Source organism: Bos taurus, chromosome 1, assembly GCF_002263795.3.
Source record: "Bos taurus isolate L1 Dominette 01449 registration number 42190680 breed Hereford chromosome 1, ARS-UCD2.0, whole genome shotgun sequence".
Taxonomy (NCBI): Eukaryota; Metazoa; Chordata; class Mammalia; order Artiodactyla; family Bovidae; genus Bos; species Bos taurus.
The window spans coordinates 137,854,875-137,880,526 of record NC_037328.1 but is presented as its reverse complement, the minus strand read 5'-3'; the positions used below and the strand labels follow the sequence as shown (position 1 = coordinate 137,880,526).

Sequence of the window (25,652 nt, the reverse complement as noted above, 5' to 3'; positions counted from 1 at the left end):
GCATCAGTTCAACCAGTGAATATTCAGGGTTGATCTCCCCCAAGACTGACTGGTTTGAGTTCCTTGCTGTCCAAGGGACTTTCAAGAGTCTTCTCCAGCACCACAGTTCATAAGCATCAATTCTTTGGCACTCTGCCTTCTTTATGGTCCAGCTCTCACATATAAATATGACCACTAGGAACACCATAGCCTAACTATACAGACCTCTGTCAGCAGGGTAACATCTCTGCTTTCCAACACACTGTCTAGGTTTGTCATTGTTTTCCTGCCAATAAACAACCGTCTTCTGATTTCAAGACTGCAGTTACCATCTGCGGTGATTCTGGAGCCTGGGAAAGAGGAAATCTGTCACTACTTCCACCTTTTCCCCATCTTGAACCAACCAATTATTCCATATTGGGTTCTAGCTGTTGCTTCTTGACCCACATACAGGTTTCTCAGGAGACAGATAAGATGGTCAGGCATTCCCATCTCTTTAATAGCTTTCCACAGTTTGTTAGGATCCACACAGTCAAAGTCATCAGCATAATCCATGAAACAGAGATAGATGTTTTTCTGAAATCCCCATGCTTTCTCTACAATCCAGTGAATGTTGGCAATTTGCTCTCTAATTTCTCTTCCTTTTCTCAACCCAGCTCAGGCATCTGAAAGTTCTTGGTTCACATAATGCTGAAGTCTCTCATGCAAGATTTTAAGCATGGCCTTACTAACATGGGAGATGAGGGCAACTGCCTGATTGTTAGCACATTCTTTGGTACTACCTCTCTTGGGTACTGGGATGAGGATTGAACTTTTCCAGTCCTGTGTCCACTGCAAGGTCTTCCAGATTTGCTTACATAATGAATGCAAAACCTTGATGGCATCCTCCTTTAGGGATTTGAATAGTTCTGCAGAAATTTCATCGCATCCACTAGCTTTATTAACAGCAATGCTGCTTAAGTTTCACTTGACTTCATACTCCAGAATGTCTGGCTCTGGGTGACTAACCACACCATCATAGCAATCCAGTTCATTAAGATCTTTTTAAAAAATAGTTCTTCTGTGTATTCCTTCCATCTCTTCTTGATCTCTTCAGCATCTACTAGGTCTCTACCAATTTTTTAAATCCTATATTGTGTCCATCTTTGGGCAGAATGCTCCCTTGATGTTTCCAATTTTCCTGAAGAGATCTCTTGCCTTTCCCCTTTTATTGTTTTATTCTATTATTAAGCACTGTTCATTGAAGGTCTTCTTGTCTTATCTAGCTACTTTTTGGAATTCTGCATTTAATTGGATGCATTTATCCCTCTCTCCCTTGCTTTTTGCTTCTCTTCATTCTTCTGCTATTTGTAAAGCCTTGTCAGAAAACCATTTTGCCTTCCTGCTATTCTTTTTCTTTGGGATGATTTTGTTCACTGCATCCTGTACAATATTACAGACCTCTGTCCATAGTTCTTCAGGCAAATGGTTAAGATCTAGTCCCTTGAATCTATTCGTTGTCTCTACTGTGAATTCATAAGGATTTAAGTCATACCTGGCTGGCCTATTGTTTTCCCTGTTTTCTTTAGTTTATGTCTGAATTTTGCTATAAGAAGCTGATGATCTAAGCCATAGTCAGCTCAAGGTCTGGTCTTGTTTTTGCTGACTGTATACAGCTTCTCCATATTCGGCTACAAAGACTGTCATCAATTTGATTTTGGCATTGACCATTTGGTGACGTCCATGTATAAAGTTGTCTCTTGTGTTGTTGAAAAAGGGTATTTGCTATGAGTAATGCATTCTCTTGGCAGAATTCAGTCAGCATGTGCCCTTCTTCATTTTGTTCATTTGTTAAGAGATTACTATAAACAATTATACACTGATGAAGCAGATAACCAGAGAAAATGGATATATTCCTCAGTTCAGTTCAGTTACTCAGTCATGTCCAACTCTTTGTGACCCCATGAACAGCAGCATGCCAGGCTTCCCTGTTGATCAACAACTTCCAAAGCTTGCTCAAATTCATGTCCATTGGGTTGACAATGCCATCCAACCATCTCATCCATTATAGTCTCCTTCTCCTCCTGCCTTCAATCTTTCCCAGCATCAGGATCTTTTTCAGTGAGTCAATTCTTCGCATCAGGTGGCCAAAGTATTGGAGCTTCAGCTTAAACACCAGTCCTTCCAATGAATCTTCAGGACTGATTTCTTTTAGGATAGACTGGTTTGATCTCCTTGCAGTCCAAGGGACTCACAAGAGTCTTCTCCAACACCACAGTTCAAAAGCATCAATTCTTCAGAGCTCAGCTCTCTTTATAGTCCAACTCTCACATCCATACATGACCACAGGAAAAACCATTGCTTTGTCTAGATGGACCTTTGTCAGCAAAGTAATGTCTCTGCTTTTTAATATAGTTTCTAGGTTTTTTCATAACTTTTCTCCCAAGGAACAAGTGTCTTTTAATTTCATGGCTGCAGTCAACATCTGCAGTGATTCTGGAGTTGAAGAAAATAGTCTGTCACTGTTCCCATTTTTTCTCCATCTATTTCCCATGAAGTGATGGGATCTGATGCCATGATCTTCGTTTTCTGAATGTTGAGCTTTAAGCCAACTTTTTCACTCTCCTCTTTCACTTTCATCAAGAGGCTTTTTAGTTCCTCTTCACTTTGTGCCATAAGGGTGGTGTCATCTGCATATCTGAGGTTATTAATATTTCTCCCGGCAATCTTGATTCCAGCTTGTGCTTCTTCCAGCCCAGTGTTTCTCATGATGTACTCTGCATATAAGTTAAATAAGCAGGGTGACAATATACAGCCTTGACGTACTCCTTTTCCTATTTGGAACCAGTCTGTTGTTCCATGTCCAGTTCTAACTGTTGCTTCCTGACCTGCATACAAATTTCTCAAGAGGCAGAACAGGTGGTCTGGTATTCCCATCTCTTTCAGAATCTTCCACAGTTTATTGTGATCCACAAAGTCAAAGGCTTTGGCATAGTCAATAAAGCAGAAGTAGATGTTTTTCTAGAACTCTCTTGCTTTTTCCATGATCCATCGGATGTTGGCAATTTGATCTCTGGTTCCTCTGCCTTTTCTACAACCAGCTTGAACATCTGGAAGTTCACGGTTCACGTACTGCTGAAGCCTGGCTTGGAGAATTTTGAGCATCACCTTACTAGCATTAGAAACCTACATTTGCTGTCCAGGGATGGTTTTGTATGCTAGAAATCTATTTCAAATTGTTTTTCTAGATATCTTCAAGACTTCAAATCTCTTTTAATCCCTCTTTAGGCTTTTGAGACTACCATAACTGCATTTCATTAGCCAAAATTCTCAGTCATCTTTGACTTTCTTACTATCTACATCAATATAGATTAAAGCCCTCTTGATTCCTCTACTCAAACTTCTGAAATCCATCACATCCTCTCTGTACTTACAGTCCCTGTCTTAGTTTAGACTCCCATCACTTATTGCCTGGATAAGCTAACAAAGAGCCCTTGCTGGTTTGCCTACCTCTGATCCTTCCTACTTAATCTACCTTTCACATGACCAATAGTTGGTCTTTCATCAGTCCTCAGTTCAATTCAGTTCAGTTCAGTCGCTCAGTCGTGTCCAACTCTGCGACCCCATGAATCACAGCACGCCAGGCCTCCCTGTCCATCACCAACTCCCAGAGTTCATCCAAACTTATATGCATTGAGTCAGCGATGCAATCCAGCCATCTCATCCTCTATCGTCCCCTTCTCCTCCTGCCCCCAATCCCTCCCAGCATCAGGGTCTTTTCCAATGAGTCAGCTCTTCGCATGAGGTAGCCAAAGTACTGGAGTTTCAGCTTTAGCATCAGTCCTTCCAATGAACATCCAGGACTAGTCTCCTTTAGGATGGATTGGTTGGATCTCCTTGTAGTCCAAGGGACTTGCAAGAGTCTTCTCCGGCACCACAGTTCAAAAGCATCAATTCTTCGTCACTCAGCTTTCTTCTCAGTCCTCAAATTATCATAAAACCTTAACTCTTACAGATACCAATGAATTCTCAAAGACTTATATAATCTCTTCCACTATCAGGTTTCAAATCACCTGACTCCCCACCTGCCAGAAAATCATTTGTCTATTTTAATCATGCCATGCCCTTTCAAGCCATGTGTCTTTTAAGGATACTCTTCCCTTTTTGATGCCCTTTACCTCCTAATTTATATGGTAAAACTTTCACATCCTTCAAGGCCCCCTCGAAGTGCATGAATGGAGGAGCTACGGAGAAAGATTGGCCAAAGAGGCCTTCTGATTACCAGCTACAAGAGGCTCAAAAAAAGACTTTGATAGGGCCATAACTCCAGCGGCTGAGGCAGTCTGTGTCTCTGCACACTTGGCATCATCAGGGTCCCCACAAGCTGAGCAGCTGTGCCACCTTCACGCTCAACTCTCACTGGAGCAGAGCTGCCACAGACAAAAAAAGTCTTCCATCTATGTGTGCAGGGTCACTTCAGTCATGTCGGGACTCTCTGTCATCCTGTAAACTATGGCTTGCCAGGCTTCTCTGTCAGGGATGGGAGTTCTCCAGGCAAGAATACTGGAGTGTATTGGCCAATATTGGCTGCCATACCCTTCTAGAGCACTATATTTCCTCCTGTCCTAGCCACCAACTCTGCTGAGTACCTGGTGCTGCCAGAACACCTGAGACCCAAGCACCTGCACCACTTCCACACCTGGCCCTCACAGGGGTAGACTCAAGTCCTCCAGGGCAGCCTCAGGAGCAATCCCCAGAGGATGACCCACATGCAGAGGTGGAAATAAAACCACAATTGAAATCCAGGGGCAGTGTGGCTAAGGAAAAAGACCAAAAACCTTCCCACCAGCTGTACAAGCTGCAGATTAAATTCACATGATCAACTAGGCAGACTCTGTCTATGGAATATATAAAGGGACACTGAGAGCTCCCACAAAAGAAAACACACTAGTTCTGATAGCTGTGGATATTGGAGGCAAGAACATACAGGAGTAGAAACAGATTAGCATCTTAGTTGCCCCCACAGCAGGTCCAGAGACCAGTGCAGTGCTGGAAGGCACCCTACAGGGGTGAGGTGGACTCTGACTCCTAGCGAGGGTAAGGACTCTGACAGCAGTGACTCAAGAAAAACATTTATTATTCGTATGTTTTGACTTGTTCTGTAGATTCTTTTGGGTTTTTTGATTTCTTTTATTTTTCCCCCTCTGTTGTAGTTGTTGATTTTATTGGCACTGCTACTGTTGTGCTTTTCTTTTTTCCTCAGTCAGATTTCTTATTGCGGTTATAAACTCCCACCTCTACATTGGGCTTTTGCAGTTCTGTGGAGTTTTCCTTTTTTTCTCTCTCTCTTTTTAAAATTTTAACTTTTAATATTTTAAACCTATTATTATTTTTTCTGTATTTATTCCTTTGTTTGCTTTTCCTACTGTTCTTTTCCCCTTGCAGTTAATCTTTAATGTATATAAATCTTCTTTATCTACCTCTATTTAACTTTGCATATCTATTCTTTCTTTCTTTACTTTCTCTACTTTCCTGTCAACATATTTGTTAGTTTATTTTCATTGCTTTAATGAAATTGCCCATTTCTGTCCCCAATTGCCATCTTGCTTTAGTTTTGTTTTCCCCAATTGCCATCTTGCTTTAGTTTTGTTTTCCACTTTGTGCTTTAGTTAGGTTTGTTCTGATAGATATAATTTTTGGTTTCCTTTGTTCAACAGGTTAATCTACAGTACTTTATTTTTGTTGGACTGTTTTGATTTTGCTTATGGGTGTATATGTATATGTATATATTCAGTCACACTTTTTATTGTTCTTATAAACTTCTGCCTCTACATTGGGTTTTGCAGTTCTGTGGAGTTTTCCTTTTAATAAAACTAAAAGCTAAAAGCTCTTAATAAAAATGAAACTAAAACCTGGTTCTTTGAGAAGATACATTCGACAAACTTCTAGTGAGACTCCTCAAGAAAAAAGAACCAAATAACAAAATTAGAAATGGAGGGAGGTGGGAGGGGGGTTCAGGATGGGCTACACGTGTATACCCGTAGCGGATTCATGTTGATGTATGGCAAAACCAATACAATACTGTTAAGAAATTAGCCTCCAATTAAAATAAATAAATATAAATTTTTAAAAATGTACATAAATTAAAAAAAAAAAGAAATGAAAAACGAGAGGTTACAAGAGAAAATGAATATGAAGGATTATAAGAGACTATTATGAACAACTATATGGCAATAAAATGGATAACCTGGAAGAAATGGACAGATTCTTAGAGAAGTTCAATTTTCCAAGACTGAGCCAGGAAGAAATAGAAGCTATAAACAACCCAATTACAAGCACTGAAATTGAAGCTGTGATCAAAAATCTCCCAAAAAGAAAAGTCCAGGACCAGATGGCTTCACAGGAGAATTCTATCAAACATTTAGACAACAGCTAATGCCTATCCTTCTAAAACTTTTAAAAAATTGCAGAAGAAGGAACACTTCCAAACTGATTCTATGAGGCCACTATCACCCTGAAACCAAAACCAGACAAAGACAACACAAAAAAAGAAAACTACAGGCCAATATCACTGACGAACATAGATGCAAAAATCCTCAACAAAATTTTAGGAACCAGAATTCAGCAACACATCAAAAAGCTCATATACCATGATCAAGTCAGGTTTATTCCAGGATGCAAGGATTCTTCAATATATGCAAGTCAACCAATGTGATATACCATATTCACAAATTGAAAGGTAAAAACCATATAATCATCTCAATAGATGCAGAAAAAGCCTTTGAAAAAATTCAGCACCCATTTATGATGAAAGCTCTTCAAATAATGAGCATACAAGGAACCTACCTCAACATAGTAAAGGCCATATATGATAAGATTACAGCAAACATTATTCTCAGTGGTGAATAAATGAAAGCATTCCCCCTAAGATAGGGAACAAGACAAGGGTGTCCACTTTCACCACTATTATTCAATATAGTTTTGGAAGTCCTAGCTACAGTAATCAGAGAATAAAAACAAATAAAAGAAATCCAGATCAGAAAAGAAATAAAGCTCTCACTGTTTGCAGATAACATGATACTTTACATAGGAAATCCTAAAGATAGTAGCAGAAAATTACTAGAGCTAATCAGTGAATTTAGCAAAGTTGCAGGACACAAAGTCAACACACAGAAATCACTTGCATTTCTATATACTAACAATGAAAAATCAGAATGAGAAATTAAGGAATCAATTCCATTACCATTCAAAAAAAAAAAATTTAATATCCAGGACTCTCCTTTGTCTCCTTACCTAAGGAGACAAAAGAACTGTACACAGAAAATTATGACACTAATGAAAGAAATCAAAGATGACATAAACTGATGGAGAGATATTCCATGTTCCTGGGTAGGAAGAATCAATATCATGAAAATGACTACACTATCAAATGCAATCTACGGATTCAATGCAATCCCTATCAAATTACCAATGGCATTTTTCACAGCACTAGAACCAAAAATTTCACAATTCATATGGAAACACAAAAGACCCCGAATAGCCAAAGCAGTCTTGAGAAAGAAGAAAGGAGCTGGAAGAATCAACCTTCCTGACTTCAGATTATACTACAAAGCTACAGTCATGAAGATAGTATGGTGTTGGCACAAAAACAGAAATATAGACCAATGGAACAAGATAGAAAGCCCAGAAATAAACCTATGCACCTATGGGTATCTTATTTTTAACAAAGGAGGCAAGAATATACAATGGGGCAAAGACAGCCTCTTCAATAAATGGTGCTGGGAAAAAATGGACAGCTACATTAAAAGAATGAAATTAGAACACTTCCTAACACCATACACAAAGATAAACTCAAAATGGACTAAAGACCTAAATGTAAGACCAGAAACTATAAAACCTTTAGAGGAAAACATAGGCAGAACACTTGACGAGATAAATCGATCCTGTATAACCCACCTCCTAGATTAATGGAAATAAAAACAAAAGTAAACAAGTGGGACTTGATTAAACTTAAAAGCTTTTACACAGCAAAGGAAACTACAAACAAGGTGAAAAGACAACCCTCAAAATGGGAGAAAATAGTAGCAAATGAAACAATGGACAGAGGATTAATTTACAAAATATACAAGCAGCTCATACAACTCGATACCGGAAAAACAAAGAACCCAATCAAAAAGTGGGGGAAAGACCTAAACAGACATTTCTTCAAAGAAGACATACAGATGACTAACAAACATATGAAAAGATGCTCAACATTGCTCATTATTTGAGAAATGCAAATGAAAACTACAGTGAGATATCACCTCAGACTGGTCAGAATGGCCATCATCAAAAAGTCTACAAACAATAAATGCTGGAGAGGGTATGGAGAAAAGGGAACACTCGTGCACTGTTGGTGAAAATGTAAATTGATAAAGCCAGTATGGCATACTGTATGGAGATTCCTTAAAAAGCTAGGAATAAAACCATCATATGACCCAGCAATCCCACTCTTAGGCATATACCCCAAGGAAACCAAAATTGAAAAAGACACATGTATTCCATTGTTAACTGCAGCACTATTTACAATAGTGGTGAACATACAATAGCTAGAACATGGAAGCAATCTAGATGCCCATCGACAGATGAATGGATAAAGAAATCGTGGTACATATACACAACGGAATATTACTCAGCCATAAAAAGGAACAACTTTGAGTCAATTCTAATGAGGTGGATGAACCTAGAACCTATTTTACAGAGTGAAGTAAGTCAGAAAGAGAAAGATAAATATCATATTCTAATGCATATATATGAAATCTAGGAAAATGGTACTGAAGAATTTATTCATAGGGCAGCAGTGGAGAAACAGACATAGAGAATAGATTTATGGACATGGGGAGAGGGAAGCAGGGGGTTAGATGTATGGAAAGAGTAACATGGAAACTTACATTGCCATATGTAAAATAGCCAGCCAATGGGAATTTGCTATATGGCTCAAAAAACTCAAATAGGGGCTCTGTATCAACCTAGGGGGTGAGATGGGGAAGGAGATGGGAGGGAGGCTCAAAAGGGAGGGGATATATGTATGCCTATGGCTGGTTCATGTTGTGTTTTGACAGAAAACAACAAAATTCTGTAAAGCAATTATCCTTTGATAAAAATATTAATTAATTTTTAAAAATCCACATTCAAAGGAGAAACAAGTGACATGTAATAAGATTGGATAACATGGTATCATACAGTAATTGTTGTTTTGTAAAGTGACCGTTTCCCACTTAGCAAAACAAAATTATATGAATTAATTAAGTTTGCCAAAGTAGATTAGGGGAAGAGCGGCACCCAGGTCCTGACACAGCAGAAAACAAATTTCTGGGATAAAGAATCAAAGTCATCTTCAATGAGAGAGAGCAAAGAAAAGAATACAAAGAAAAGGGCAAAATGAGAACAAGATACCACTAAACATTAAAACAAAACATCAAGCATAAAACATGAAGCACAGATACCTCAGCAACTAGTCAGCAACATTCAGGAATTCAGGTGAGAATTGAGAGAGGCGGCTGGTGCCACTGGGAGAGAGGGAAGAGTCTGCTGCCTATGTTCATACAAGAAGCTAAAAGTCACATTCTGAGACAGAAATAGGTTTTCCTGATGCTAGGAAAGAGATGGGGAAAGTGCTGTGACACTCAGGAAGAACTGACATCCCCACAGCCCTTGGGGAATGGCTGCTGGTGGAGTGGGTAAGAAAAGCTGTAAGGACAAAAAACATTGGGAGCTGATAAATTGAGAATGCTTGAATTCAGAATGTAGAAATCAAAGCATAAGCAAAACATCAAACAAATTTCTAGAAGCGGAAAAAAAATGGACCCCCACAGTGTAGTCACGGGGGGGGGGGGGGTGCAAAATAAACTCTGCCACTAAGAAACAAAAGGACAAGGAGACAATGTTAAATGAGCTACTCTGAATTTTAACTCCAGTCCCAGGGAAAGCCTGGAACTGAGATGGCCTGAAGAGGTCCTCTTAGCCAGTCTCAGAAAATTCTAGCAACTTCCCTTGACAGTTTAATCAACCCTCATTTCACAGCTAATTGTCATTTTGGGAAGGTAGGGGTGTACATTGGATAAAATATTTAATATTCTTCAAAAGATCTTGAATTTTAATTTTCGCTCTACCCCTAACTGGCTCTGTAACCTTGGAAAAATAACATCCCCTCTCTGGACTTCATTTCTTCATTTGCAAAATGAAAGCGAAACACCATCCATCTCCCAGTTCCTCCATCCTTTATGTAGATGGGTAATGAACAATAGGTCTTCCTTGGGGGCTCAGTGGTAAAACCTGCAATGCAGGAGATGCAGAAGACATGGGTTCAATCCCTGAGTCAGGAACATCCTCTTGAGGAGGGCATGGTAACCTACTCCAGTATTCTTGCCTGGAGAACCCCACAGATAGAGGAGCCTGTCGGACTACAGTCCATAGGGTTGCAAACACTCGGACACAACTGAAGTGACAGAGCAGCACGCAATGAACAGTATTTTCCTTATAATAATGCTTGGAAGGAAAGTTATGACCAAACCAGACAGCATACTAAAAAGCAGAGACATTACTTTGTCTACAAAGGTCCGTCTAGTCAAGGCTATGGTTTTTCCAGTAGTCATGTATAGATGTGAGAGTTGGACTATAAAGAAAGCTGAGTGCCGAAGAATTGATGCTTTTGAACTGTGGGGTTGGAGAAGACTCTTGAGAGTCCCTTGCACTGCAAGGAGATCCAACCAGTCCATCCTAAAGGAAATCAGTCCTGGGTGTTCATTGGAAGGACTGATGTTGAAGCTGAAACTCCAATACTTTGGCTACCTGATGTGAAGAACTGCGTCATTTGAAAAGACCCTGATGTTGGGAAAGATTGAAGGCAGGAGGAGAAAGGGACAACAGAGGAGATGGTTAGATGGCATCACCGACTCAATGGACATGAGTTTGGGTGGACTCCGGGAGTTGGTGATGGACAGGGAGGCCTGGCGTGCTGCAGTTCATGGGGTTGCAAAGAGTCGGACATTATTGAGTGACTGAACTGAACTGAACTGAATGCTTCAAAAACAAATCTCAACAATCACCCTTTAGAATAAAACTTTATCTAGCAATTGTCCTTTTAAGAAGGCAATTCTTTTAACTTCTATTTAGTTTTCTGAATTCCCACCCATAAGAATACTGCTACTAGTATCTTAAAAACAAAATCTGTCAAGGATACAGGATTTAAGTTTATGAAATGCATTTGTATCACTTAATCTCTACAATATTAAGGTGAGGAGTGGTGGAAAAGGCTTTTAATTGTCCCCCATATCCATTCTTTTGTCTTCAGAGGACTCAGCTCCTGGTTTTTGTTGTAACCTATGACCACATCTGAAATGATAATGCCTTTCCCAATCTCCTCACACAGCTAGGTGTGATACTTGTCTAACTTCTGGCAAAAGCAGTGTTATGATTTCCAAAACACATCCTTTAAAATTGGTGGCCATGAATTTCTTTCCCCCATCTCCTTCCTGTTGGCTGAGATGCAGACCAGTTGGTAGAAGTCAAGCAACAACTTGGACCAAAGTAGACACTCCAGGTGAAATATGGCAAAGCAACAGGATAAAATGCCTTGATTCCAAATGACCCCATGAATTTACTTTAGCAGACTCTGGATAATATGTGAGCAAAATAAACTTGTGTTTTGCATAAATAACTAATACTTTTGTTTCCCTTGCAGCCCAAATAATTCCTAACTTATACAAATATAGGAATTAACAGCTTTATTTTACAAATTTAATAAGTTGCTAAAAGTTTCAAGAGAGCTAACATATGAATATAGGACAATTTTTTTTAAGCACAATACAGCAATTTATTTAGATGTTTAAAATGAATACAAAGGGAAATAAAGATCACAAAATTATACAAAATTGTACAAAGGGAAATAAAGATCACACTACTACAACAGTGTGTCAATATATTAGATGGTATAAATGAATACTCCAGGATGGTGTTTAACAAAAATAAAACTAAATATCCAAAAAGCAGCACTCATTGGTCTGCTGCTTCAACACAACACATTTCCACACAGATCTAATAGGTGTCAAAATTAGTAGCTGCAAAGTCAATACTTGCATGTGACATTTAGCTTAAAAGATTTCAGAAAACATCTTAAATACCAGTTTTTGTTTTTATCAGCTGTAATGTCAAGTGTATTCAGAACAAGAAAAATTATATAATACAAGAGAGTCCAGATATATGTCTTATGTGGCTGGTCTCTGTCACGAGATTGTACAAGGTTGCGTGCAAAAACTAAGTCTGTCCCTAAGTCCACACTAGTGTAGTTTCAGGCTTTTGCTAGGTCAACCAGATACAATGCTTATTACATGGCAAGAACAACACTAAAAAAAGACATGAATCTATGATGGGTATACCATAACAATATCATAAGCCTCACTTGAATAGGTCTAAAAGACTGTAATATACGTTTCAACTATTCAGAATCAATACATGAAAAAAAAATTGATTTCCCCAAACTCTACTATACACATTGGACTGGTAGCTTGTGTGTTGGCCCTACACTACCATTTTAATCAGGAGAACATTTCTCAAGGACATCCAACCAGACATTGTTTAACAGAGGGAAAGAAATGTGGAGAAGGCAGATAAAACAAACCTATGCTTTTTCTCGTGTGCATTTATGAGCCACCAGCTTATTGGTTTTTCACATTTAGTTACTGTGTCTGTCACAGAACATTCTAAAGCAATATCAGCCAATCATGTGTCATAGACTTAGAAATAACCACTGGGACTGGAGTGACCACATGTTCCCACAGCCTGATGACCCAGCACTCAAAAGGCAGTACCAGTTAGAACATAGCTTTGCAGTCAAAACTGAAAGGAGAACAGAGTTCCAGGATGCAGCATTTGTCACCAATGCCAGAAAACCTGGCCCTTAAGCCTGTTGGCTGCTCAGCTTAACTCCCATCAAGCTGCCATGCATCAGCTCAGCTATTCCATCAGTCATGTTGTCAAACTGCTCCCCATCCTCACCGTCAATTGTGCTATTCTGCCACTCAATCTGTGGGGTGGACAAGTGCTCATCATTTTCAGTTGCATTCTTCCACTGTGACTGGTCCTTGGACCAAAACCCTTCAACTTTTCCATAGGAACTATTATTCCATTTCATCTGCTCTCTGTCACCCTGCATAGGAGCCTTTTTTTTGTCAGCTGGCTTACTGTTCCTTGCGTCTTCACTTTGGGAAGACTCATTGGACCAGGTTCCTGTTTTCATGTCATATGTGTTGTCTTCAAAGTCTGACACTTGTTGGGAACCAGGGCCACTCTAAGATGGAGAAGCACCATCTTTCCACTCAACAATATCATCTTGGCCAACCTCACTATCAGAGGCATCATGCATTAGTTTGGTTGGTTCTTCAGTAAAATGAATAGTTTCATATTTTGAACGATCCTCCTCCTTTTGGTCTAGCTTCTCAGATCCTAAAGTATCTTCAGAAATTACCTTCAGTATGTGTTCATCTGGGTTATCACTAGGGCTTTTAGACTCAACTTTGAAAACAGGTTTAAAAGAACAATCACTTCCATTGGATTTTTTTCCAAATTTTCAAAACTGTCTGAGGAACTGTCATCTTCCTTCCCAAGACTGAGCTTTTTGTCTGCTGTTTTACTAGCACTGACTGTGGAATCCTTCTTATCATGATTTTCAAATAGCCACTCAACATCAAAATTCATCTCATACTTAACTTTTTTTTCAATTCTTTCATGTTGAAGCCCAGTAACATACCAGGCTTGTACTTTTCCACAGTCTCAGACACACTTCTTCCTCTTGTTACTAAAATGGAAAGCGATGTCACTCTTCCACCACCATAAGCTGGCCGCCAGCTTCTCAATTTCTCTCCTGGTGGGACAAGGTGTTTGTTGAAATATTTTGTTAGGAAGATTTTCCTGGCTTCATAGGAATCATATTCAAGACCCTTAGGGTCTAAAGCTAAAACAGGCTCCTCAGGCTCTCTTTAAAGAAGCTGGATGAACAGCTATCTTCATCTAATTTTCACTTCTTCAGCAAAGGAAATTCCATTTGCTCATAAGTGCACATAACAGGTGCCAGGCCTGGTGACTGGTTAAGCATTTGTCTTGTCTTGGGAATTCTGGGTCTTTCCAACACCCTTGCAGTGAACCAGATGCAGAGTGACAGTCAAGGTGTCATGTTGCTGGTATACACACCAAGCCAGTGGATGCACTTGTAGGTGAGCTTTTTCTCCACTGGACAAACCGTCTGAATAAATTGGTGCCTCTCTCATAAGTGATGTGCAAGTGCAAATATGGGTCCTTTTAGGACTGAAAAGTGAAGAGGGCAAAGGGTTTTCCCAACATGTTTTTTATAGGGCACTAAAGCTTGAGGTGAACTTTTAACAGGGATATCTGCCTTTTCCTGCACTTTTGGCTATGGCTTTGGAGGGATGGGTGGGTTATTTGGGGGCATGGTAAGCAATAGATCATGTCATCCAGTCCCATCACTTCATGGCAAATAGATGGGGAAACAATGGAAACAGTGTCAGACTTTATTCTTCTGGGCTCCAAAATCACTGCAGATGGTGATTGCAGCCATGAAATTAAAAGACACTTACTCCTTGGAAGGAAAGTTATGATTAACCTAGATAGCATATTCAAAAGCAGAGACATTACTTTGCCAACAAAGGTTCGTCTAGTTAAGGCTATGGTTTTTCCTGTGGTCATGTATGGATGTGAGGGTTGGACTGTGAAGAAGGCTGAGCGCCAAAGAATTGATGCTTTTGAACTGTGGCATTGGAGAAGACTCTTGAGAGTCCCTTGGACTGCAAGGAGATCCAACCAGTCCTTTCTGAAGGAGATCAGTTCTGGGTGTTGATTGGAAGGACTGATCCTGAAGCTGAAACTCCAATATTACAGCCACCTCATGCGAAGAGTTGACTCATTGGAAAAGACTCTGATGCTGGGAGGGATTGGGGGGCAGGAGGAGAAGGGGACAACAGAGGATGAGATAGCTGGATGGCATCACTGACTCGATGGATGTGAGTCTGAGTGAACTCCAGGAGTTGGTGATGGACAGGGAGGCCTGGCGTGCTGTGATTCATGGGGTCACAAAGAGTCAGACATGACTGAGCGACTGACCTGAACTGAAGCAACAGATTCAGTGGGAGCATCCCTCAGGTTATACGTGGTTACAAGGAGATAGATGTTAGTATGACTACCCTGCTGCAATGCCAAATCAAAACTCAGAGTAGAATCTGTTTTAGATCCCATCTCTTCATTAACGTGAACCATCCACATGTGTGTCACCATCTTTTCCATACCATTGAAGGTTGACCAGCAATATGGACATGACAGACCATGAGTTAACATATGGTTGAGCAGTGTCTGTGGGCAAATAGTGATTACAGTAGAGGCATTTGATAGTCAAATTGTGTATTTTCATAATGTAGTTGGCTACTGCTGGGATTTTCAGCTTTATGTTCTTTTCCGAAGTGCACACTATATACATTGTCAGGAAAAAGCTCATTACAGATCGTACATATTTTCCACTTGAGTTGAGGAAGTATTGGGTGGTGGAGGGCCAGTAACAGCTGCAGTCAGCTTGGAGCTGGACTGACCTAATACTCTGGATGCCTGTGACTAGGAGAGGAAAGGAGACTTTAACTGGCCTGAAGAGAGAGACGGGCATTTGGAGACTGTTGTGAGTATGTTGCTGGTGCCTGGATCCTCTGTTTTGACCCAAGACAGTAAGATCTTCCATTTCCACTTGGAAGTAACTGCTTAACAGACCGAGACTACTGAGGGATGGAAACAGATGTCTTGCCACCTAGCCCCAGTCTCATTGACTGACCAACACATGGCCCTGGCCTACAGATTTAACTCCATAGTTTTCCTGCTCCAGGTGAACACTGGACATCATGTTGACAACTATTGAATTTAAGTTAGGCTCTGGTATGGAGTTGATTTACCATCTGCTGTGATGGCAAAGACCTGACTTTTCCGGAAGCGAGGGAACCAATTCTTGATTGGAGTCCCATGCCCTTCTTCTCTTGAGGTTTGGGAGCAATTAGCATCAAGGGTTTGGATCTGGGAACCACCAAACTTGTATGGCCAATCATGACAGTGATCTGATAAGCCTGTGTGTTCGTGGTCTTCAATGACATGTTGTACCAAAGCTCCTCAAGACTTTGGCATAAAAAGGCATCGCTTGCAGTGAATACTACTTTCTTTCCTGGCATTTGTGTCTAAAGGGATTGAACCACTGAATGATTTTTCTTCTGCCCTTGCTATGTAAAGTGCTACCACATGCTGAAAATGTTTCCTGTAGATGTGCTTCCTAACTACTTCTTAAAGAGGATCTCGGTACAGCTTGCTCTCCACTGACAACCTGCTTAGGTTTAAGGCCATCATTTTTGCTTTTATTTTTGAATGTGCTGAGGCTACCTGCTGCGCTGGTATTTGGAGCATGGAATATTTTAATGTGTTTTCAAAGTCGTTTCGTCTGCATTGAATGTACAGTAGGGGCAACTAAGGAGAATCCTATTTTCAAAGTCTTCACTATGGACATTCCAGAAATGACTTTTGTAGGCAGAGAAAGACTTTAAAGAAAATGGGCAAGCACTGCAGCAAAAAGGTTTTGTCCAACAATCCTGTTTTTTTGTAAGCAAAGGGTCTCATAGCCTTACATCCTCCCATGTAGTGTTTTTCAAATAAAAGTCTTTAGGTTCAAACTGTTTAAAGTCTTCTAAGTGTTCTTCACAGTATTCCAACCCAATGTCACTAAGTATTTTTTTTCAGTTTTCCGGGCATTTCTTAAAATGCCAGGATTGCTGACAGGAAGTTGCAACATAGTTTCGGTGTGAATTGACAATGTGGTCCAAAGAGCAAGGTAGGAACGGAGTCCAGATGCTCAAAATGGTAGTACAGGGCATAACCACTAAGCCACCTATCAGTTCTGCTGCTGCTGCTAAGTCACGTTAGTCGTGTCCGACTCTGTGCGACCCCATAGACGGCAGCCCACCAGGCTCCCCCCTCCCTGGGATTCTCCAGGCAAGAACACTGGAGTGGTTTGCCATTTCCTTCTCCAATGCATGAAAGTGAAAAGTGAAAGTGAAGTCACTCAGTCCTGTCTGACTCTTAGTGACCCCATGGACTGCAGCCCCCCAGGCTCCTCCGTCCATGGGATTTTCCAGGCAAGAGTACTGGAGCGGGGTGCCATTGCCTTCTCAGACCTATCAGTTCAGTTCAGTTCAGTTCAATTGCTCAGTCGTGTCCGACTTTTTGTGACCCCATAGACTACAGCACGTCAGTCACCTGTCCATCACCAATTCCTGGAGTTTACTCAAACTCATGTCCATTGAGTTTGTGATGTCATCCTCTGTCGTCCCCTTTTCCTCTTCCTTCAATCTTTCCCAGCATTAGGGTCTTTAAAAATGAGTCAGCTTTTTGCATCAGATGGCCAAAGTATTGGAGTTTCAGCTTCAACATCAGTCCTTCTGATGAACATTCAGGACTGATTTCCTTTAGGATGAACTGGTTGGATCTCCTTGTAGTCCAAGGACTCTCAAGAGTCTTCTCCAACACCATAGTTCAAAAGCATCAATTCTTCGGTGCTCAGCTTTCTTTATAGCCCAGCTCTCACATCTATACATGACCACTGGAAAAAACATAGCCTTGGCTAGACGGACCTTTGTTGGTGAAGCAATGTCTCTGTTTCTTAATATGCTGTCTAGTTGGTCATAACTTTTCTTCCAAGGAGTAAGCATCTTTTTATTTCATGGCTGCAGTCGCCATCTACAGTGATTTTGGAGCCCCCAAAAATAAAGTCTCTATTTCCACTGTTTCTCCATCTGCTTGCCATGATATGATGGGACTAGATGCCACGATCTTAATTTTTTGAATGTTGAGCTTTAAGGCCAACTTTTTCACTCTCCTCTTTCATGTTCATCAAGAGGCTCTTTAATTCTTCTTCACTTTCTGCATAAGGGTGGTGTCATCTGCATATCTGAGGTTATTGGTATTTCTCCCAGCAATCTTGATTCCAGCTTGTGTTTCATCCAGCCCAGTGTTTCTCATGATGTACTCTGCATATAAGCTAAATATAAGTTAACAAGAAGGCGATGGCATCCCACTCCAGTACTCTTGCCTGGAAAATCCCATGGAGGGAGGAGCCTGGTGGGCTGCAGTCCATGGGGTCGCTAGGAGTCAGACACGACTGAGTGACTTCACTTTAACTTTCATGCCCTGGAGTAGGAAATGGCAACCCACTCCAGTGTTCTTGCCTGGAGAATCCCAGGGACGGGGGAGCCTGGTGGGCTGCCGTCTCTGGGGTCTCACAGAATCAGACACGACTGAAGCGACTTAGCAGCAGCAACCTATAGGCCACCTATCAGTTCAGTACAAAAAGTACAACCCTGTGCATCATGGTGCAAAAGCTGGGGCCTAGGCTTCGCATTGTGCATCTCAGACCTTGACTAGGCTTAAAGGCGCGTGCGGGGCCAGAGTGCTCTGGGGCCCTGTGGCTGCTGCAGGAGCAGAGGGCGGATGGAGGTGGCATGGCGCCGATGGCAGGGAGGGCGCGCCCAGGGCCTCTTTGCGCTCTAGGTCGGCAGCCTCACCAGCCTCCGGCTCGTGTTCCAGCGGGAGCAGATCCCTCCAGTCTCCGCACTGGTGGCTGCGGCGGCAGCATCATTGATTGGTGCAGAGGAGAGGAGGAAGGAGGAGATGGAGGGTGTGGGAGAGGCGGTTTCCCCGGCACAGGCAGGTGGGTGGTGGCGGCTGCCCCAGCACTTCTATACCTCCTCAGTAGCCGGGACGGAGAGAGCCAGCTATGTCTGGGGAGGTGCCAAAATCCCCTTTAACTCTGTCTGCGGGAGGGGGAGGGGGCACAAGATGGCGGCGGCCGGATGTGGTCATGGATCCTGGCTGGCAGCAGAGTGGAGACCCGACCGGTTGGAGGCACCTGTAGCCGAAGTGGTGGCAGCGGCAACAGAAGTGGGGTGGGGGGCTGCTCTCGCATCTCCCCCTCGGCAGCCAATACTAGCGCCTCTGAAGACTCCTGAACTTGCCCTAGCAAGAATGGCGGCCAAGAAAGCGAATACAGGAAAATTTTGATACCCAAGCCCAGTGAACTTATTAATTCTCTCTAAACATATACAAGCAACCATTAGTAGATTTAAGCTGAAATATACTCTTTAAAATGGAATTCATCATAGACCAGAACAGCTCAGAGGCAGCTCATGTTGCCCTGAATTTGAAAAACACTGGGCTCCCAGAAAAGTTAATGGGGACAATTACCTCTCTAAAATTGAGGGGACGTTGGATTCCACCTCTATGAAGGACTCTTATTCTTCTCAAACCATCTAAGTAAGGAATAGAACTCATCCTTACTATCCTTTAAAAATGAGTTCCAGAATGGATCATGTCTATTTTTTTTTTTTTTCCTTAGGTAAAATGCCAGTGTTTCTCATAGTAATCATATTTTTCTCTAAGAACTAAGTAGATGGCACCTCAGATGCCAAGAGCAGCTGGAGCAGCTTATTCACAAGTAACAGTAGAGATGCCAAAGCCCACTGGGAGCTCAGGTTTTCAACTTAAGGAAAACTTGCAGGCCATGTATCCTCTACTGCTGCATATTTTATATTTTACAGTAATGGAATATTTTTAGACAAAAATATGAATAAAAGACATTGCTGGGTTTCTTTGTACAAGACATTGTATATATTTTATTATGGTTTTATTGTTTCTATAGCCCAATTCTAACTATATAGATGCTATAGTTCTATGTTGGGAGAAGGAAAGGGGAGAGAATATTATTCCAAGACCCCCAAGAAAGGTCTTGATTTTATTAATCATTCCTATATACTTATATTCATATTTATCAGGAGTGTGCAGTATGCCAGGCACTCCGATATTGATAATATGATACTAAAAGATACATATGGACCTTTGTCTTATGGGTTATGAAGTTTGAAGGTGAATATAACAAATAGGCAAGCAGTAAAATATGGCATTTCCTGTAACCTGAAAAGTATAAAAAAGTACATATAGGAGTCCCGAGGAAGCACAAGCTGGAATCAAGATTGCTACATAACTTATATGCAGAGTACATCATGAGAAAGGCTGGGCTGGAAGAAGCACAAGCTGGAATCAAGATTGCTGGGAAAAATATCAATAATCTCAGGTATGCAGATAACATCACCCTTATGGCAAAAAGTGAAGAATAACTAAAGAGTCTCTTGATGAAAGTGAAAGAGGAGAGTGAAAAAGTTGGCTTAAAGCTCAACATTCAGAACACTAAGATCATGGCATCCAGTCCCATCACTTCATGGCAAATACATGGGGAAACAGTGGAAACAGTGGCTGACTTTATTTTTCTGGGCTCCAAAATCACTGCAGATGGTGATTGCAGCCATGAAATTAAAAGATACTTACTCCTTGGAAGGAAAGTTATGACCAACCTAGATAGCATATTCAAAAGCAGAGACATTACTTTGCCAACAAAGGTCCATCTAGTCAAGGCTATGTTTTTTCCAGTGGTCATGTATGGATGTGAGAGTTGGACTGTGAAGAAGGCTGAGTGCCAAACTTTTGAACTATGGTGTTGGAGAAGACTCTTGAGAGTCCCTTGGACTGCAAGGCGATCCAACCAGTTCATCCTAAAGATCAGTCCTGGGTATTCACTGGAAGGACTGATGTTGAAGCTGAAACTCCAATACTTTGGCCACCTGATGCAAAGAGCTGTCTCATTTGAAAAGACCCTGATGCTGGGAGGGATTGGAGGCAGGAGGAGAAGGGAATGACACAGGATGAGACGGCTGGATGGCATCCCCGACTCAATGGACTTGGGTTTGGGTGAACTCCGGGAGTTGGTGATGGACAGGGAGGCGTGGCATGCTGTGATTCATGGGATTGCAAAGAGTTGGACATGACTGAGCGAGTGAACTGAATTTGGCAAAGAAGGAAGGAAAACTGAAATTTGGCGGGAACATGTTGGGGAAAGTTTCTCAAAGAAGTGACAGTTAAGCTAAAATCTACCCACGATGACTAGGAGATGATCTGGATGATGAGAAGATTGTCCTCAGCAGAATAAACTGCATGGGTGACTGTTTAGGAGCATCTCAGTGGCATCAGGACAAGATACTAGCCTAGATCCCATTTGGCTACCTTACCCAAAATGGGCAAAATAACACTTCTTACTAGGATTTGCAAAATTCAGACTTAAATTGAAGAATATAGAGAAAACCACTAGGCAATCTAGGTATGACCTAAATCAAATCCCATATGGTTATACAGTGGAAGTGACCAATCAGTTCAGTCCAGTTCAGTTGCTCAGTTGTGTCCAAGTCTTTATGACCCCATGGACCACAGCATGCCAGGCCTCCCTGTCCATCACCAACTCCTGGAGTTTACCCAAATTCATGTCCATTGAGTCAGTGATGCCATCCAACCATCTCATCCTCTGTCATCCCCTTCTTCTCCTGCCCTCAATCTTTCCCAGCATCTGGGTCTTTTCAAATGAGTCAGCTCTTTGCATCAGGTGGCCAAGTATTGGAGTTTCAGCATCAACATCAGTCCTTCCAATGAGCACTCAGGACTGATCTCCTTTAGGATGAACTGGTAGGATCTCCTTGCAGCCCAAGAGACTCTCAAGACCTAAATCAAATCCCATATGATTATACAGTGGAAATAACAAATAGATTCAAGGAATTAGATCTTTTAGAGTGCCTGAAGAACTACTGACAGAAGTTCCTAACATTTTACATGAGGCAGAGATCAAGAACATCTCCAAGAAAAAGAAAAGGCAAAATGGTTGTGTGAGGAGAACTTACAAATAGATGAGAAAAGAGAAGCAAAAGGCAAAGGGGAAAAGCAAAGATATACCCGTCTGAATGTAGAGTTCCAAAGAATAGCAAGGAGAGATAAGAAAGCCTTTTTGAACAATGCAAAGAAATAGAGGAAAACAGTAGAATGAGAATGACTGGCAATCTCTTCAAGAAAATTAGAGATACCAATGGAACATTTCATGCAAAGATAGGCACAGTAAAGGACAGAAACGGTATGGACCTAACAGAAGCAGAAGATATTAAAAAGAGGTGGCAAAAACACACAGAAGAACTACACAAAAAAAGATCTTAATGACCCAGATAACCACGATGGTTTCATCACTCACCTCGAGCCAGACATCCTGGAATGTGAAATCAAGTGGGCCTTAGGAAGAATCACTATGAACAAAGCTAGTTGAGGTGATAGAATTCTAGCTGAGGTATTTCAAATCCTAAAAGATGATGCTGTGAAAGTGTTGCACTCAATATGCCAGCAATTTTGGAAAATTCAGCAGTAGCCACAGGACTGGAAAATGTCAGTTTTCATTTCAGTCCCAAAGAAGGCCAATGCCAAAGAATGTTCAAACTTCCGTGCAGTTGGACTCATTTCACATGCTAGCAGGGTGATGCTCAGAGTCCTTCAGGCTGGGCTTCAGCAGTATATGAACTGAAAACTTCCAGATATACAAGCTGGATTTAGAAAAGGTAGAGGAATCAGGGATCAAATTGCCAACATCCATTGCATTATAGAAAAAGCTGCAGGATTCCAGAAAAATATCTACTTCTTCATTGACTATACTAAAGATTTTGATTGTGTGGATCACAACAAAATGTGGAAATTTCTTAAAGAAAGGGAATACCAGACCATCTTACCTGCCTCCTGTGAAGCCTGTGCAAGTAAGGAAGAAGCAGTTGGAGCCAAACATGGAACAATGGACTGGTTCAGAATTGGGAATGGCATGTGTGAGGACTGTGTATTGTCACCCTGCTTATTTGACTTATATGCAGAATACATCATGCGAACTGCCAGGCTGGATGAATCACAAGCTGAAATCAAGATTGCCAGAAGAAATGTCAGTTACCTCGGATATGCACATGACACCACCCTTATGGCAGAAAGAGGAAATAGTCTCTTGATGAGGTGAAGGAGCTGGCTTAAAACTCAACATCTAAAAATGTGAGATCACAGCATCAGGCCCCATCACTTCATGGCAAATAGATGAGAAAACAATGAAAACAGTGACAGACTTTTTTATTTTCTTGGGCTCCAAAATCACTGTGGATGGTGACTACAGCCATGAAATTAAAAGATGCTTGCTCCTTGGAAGAAATGCAATGACAAACCTAGACTGCATATTAAAAAGCACAGACATTACTTTGCTGACAAAGCTCCAAATAGTCAAAGCTATCGTTTTTCCAGTAGTCCTGTATGAATGTGAGAGCTGGACAGTAAAAAAAGCTGAGTGACAAAGATTGATGCCTTTGAACTGTGGTGCTGGAGAAGACTCCTGAGGGTTCCTTGGACAGCAGGGAGATCAAACCAGTCAATCCTGAAGAAAATCAATCCTCACTTTTCACTGGAAGGACTGATGCTAAAGCCGAAGCTCCATTACTTTGGCCTCCAGTGCAATGAGCCGACTTACAGAGCCTAGAGGGACACATAAGAAATGGTCCTTATCCTTGAGGAGAAACAAACTTTGTCAACAGAGGCAGTCTGGGCTTAAGTTGATGGTATGAGAGTTGCAGCTGTTAATAACCAAGCATGAACAGGACACAATGTGATCTTTAAAGACAAGTAGTCTTAATTCTGGGGCTTCCCAGGTGACTCAGTGGTAAAGAATCTGCCTGTCAATGCAAGAGATGCAGGAGAAGCTGGTTTGACCCCTGGGTTGGAAGATCCCCTGGAGGAGGAAATGGCAACCCATTCCAGTATTCTTTCCTGGAAAATCCCATGGACAGAGGAGGCTGGAGTTGCTAAGAGTCAGACATGACTGAGCATGGTTACAGTTGTAATTCTAAGGAGAAAGGACAAGAAGGCAGTAGGTAAGAGGGTCAAGGGACAGCAAGAAGTCAAAAAGAGGTATGTTTGGTAAACTCTGCATGAGCAGTTAACCAACAAAGGCTGCATGTACTTATTTATTTTATTTAATGTTGCTAACTTTCATGTTTCATTAGTTTTGTGTGGGAGCACATTATTCATCCAACTAATTTCTCTTAAATGTTCTTATGAATGAATGCTAGTTAATGATGGTGCCAGAAACAGGAAGGCTTCTATCTAGAAGTCATTTAGCTCAGCAGCAGACATCACACTGAGCCATGTTTAGAGACACACAGGATGCAGTGGGGTACCTTTGGGAGCATCCAGCTTGGGAACAATTCAATAAATGCCTCCTAGGAAAAATCAACCAAATTGAATGGCCTCTGCAAAGAGGTCTTAGTGATTCTGAGTATGACTGAGAGTGAGAAAAGATAACAGGTTGGGAGACCAATTATTAAACCACCTTAAAAGTCTAAGAAGAAAATTCTAAAAGTTTAGAGTGAGGGCAAATGAGATATAAAAGAATGAATGAAGAAAAAAAAATACTGCAGAGTTTGACTGGGATAAAGTGAGGAGAATAAGAGAGAAAGAACTAGCACTAAGAAGATATTTGTAAGGGGTACTTAGAAGCTGATGGTGGCTAAGGGCTATATAACTTTGCTGAGTTAAGACAGAACAGGATGACATGCTCCCAGGAGGTGATCTCAGATAGAAAATAAGGATCAATTGGTATTTTTCCTAAAAAGAAGAGTTGAGGGGATTGCAATAAGATATAGCAATAAAAGACTGAAGAGATCTTTAGAAGAAGACTGTATTTTTGGTGTCAGCATCAAGAATTCTTCTTGATTCTTCAGAATGATGCAGAGAGCCTGGTGAGCAGCTTTGGAGTAGGGTTGCTGATATAAGGCATTTCCTTCCCCACCATTTCACACTCAGCCCTGTGATACAGTCCTGTGACAACAGGAAACTGACTACCCAGAGCATCTCAACACTTTCTGTGTGTCCAGACAGAGGAGAAGGGAGGACGAGCGTGGGCAGACTAGCTTCAGAATGCCGGACTCTATTCCTCCCATGTCAGCCTGACTTTCTTCTGAAAGAGAAAGACTTGGTAAACAGAGACTCTAGCATTCAAAGAAAATTAAACACAATGAACTATAGGCACTTTTCTAGACACAAATCTACCTTAAGACTCTGGGACTATTTTTTAATCTGAAATAACCTTCCTCTCTTCTTCATTGATGAAATTTTTCTGGGTCTTCAGAATCCATCAGGAATACCATCCCCTCTAGGAATATTTTCTGACTACCTTGTACCCTAAGCATGGATTGAGTTAGATACTGTGGCAGATGACATTTTCCAAAGATGCCTGCACTGATATATATCCCACTGCACACGCCCTTCCTTATATCATGACACTGACATTTCTCCAAAGAGAGGTGGGAAATTGGTTCCCCTACACTGACCTAAGTAGACCTTTGTCATGTCTCAGAAAAATATTGTGATGGAAGTACATGGCAGGTGAAACTAGGTCATAAAAGGCATGTGGCTTCTGCCTGGCTCTCTCTTGGCATAATTGCCTTAGGAACCCAGATGCCATGTTTTGAAGAAGCTCAGACTGTATGAAGAGACCATATGTTCTGAGCCAGAGCCCCAGCTCGGCCCCCAGCCAACATATCCCACATATGAGTGAATGAACCTTCAAGTGATTTCAGCCCTTAGCCTTCAAATTTTCTACTAAAGACTTCAGACATTGTAGAGTAGGGACAAACTCTCCCTGAGGTGCCCTGCCTTAATCCTTTACCAACAGAAAAGGTGAG

General features: G+C 41.3%; 1 protein-coding gene and 1 pseudogene across 2 annotated transcripts in view; both read right to left on the bottom strand.

The window, feature by feature from the left end:
- Positions 1 to 25,652, bottom strand: part of CPNE4 (copine 4) — a 686,953-nt gene that overhangs the window by 465,857 nt on the left and 195,444 nt on the right. The window lies entirely within an intron of this gene.
- LOC100297276 (activity-dependent neuroprotector homeobox protein-like) lies at positions 11,829 to 17,022 on the bottom strand (annotated as a pseudogene).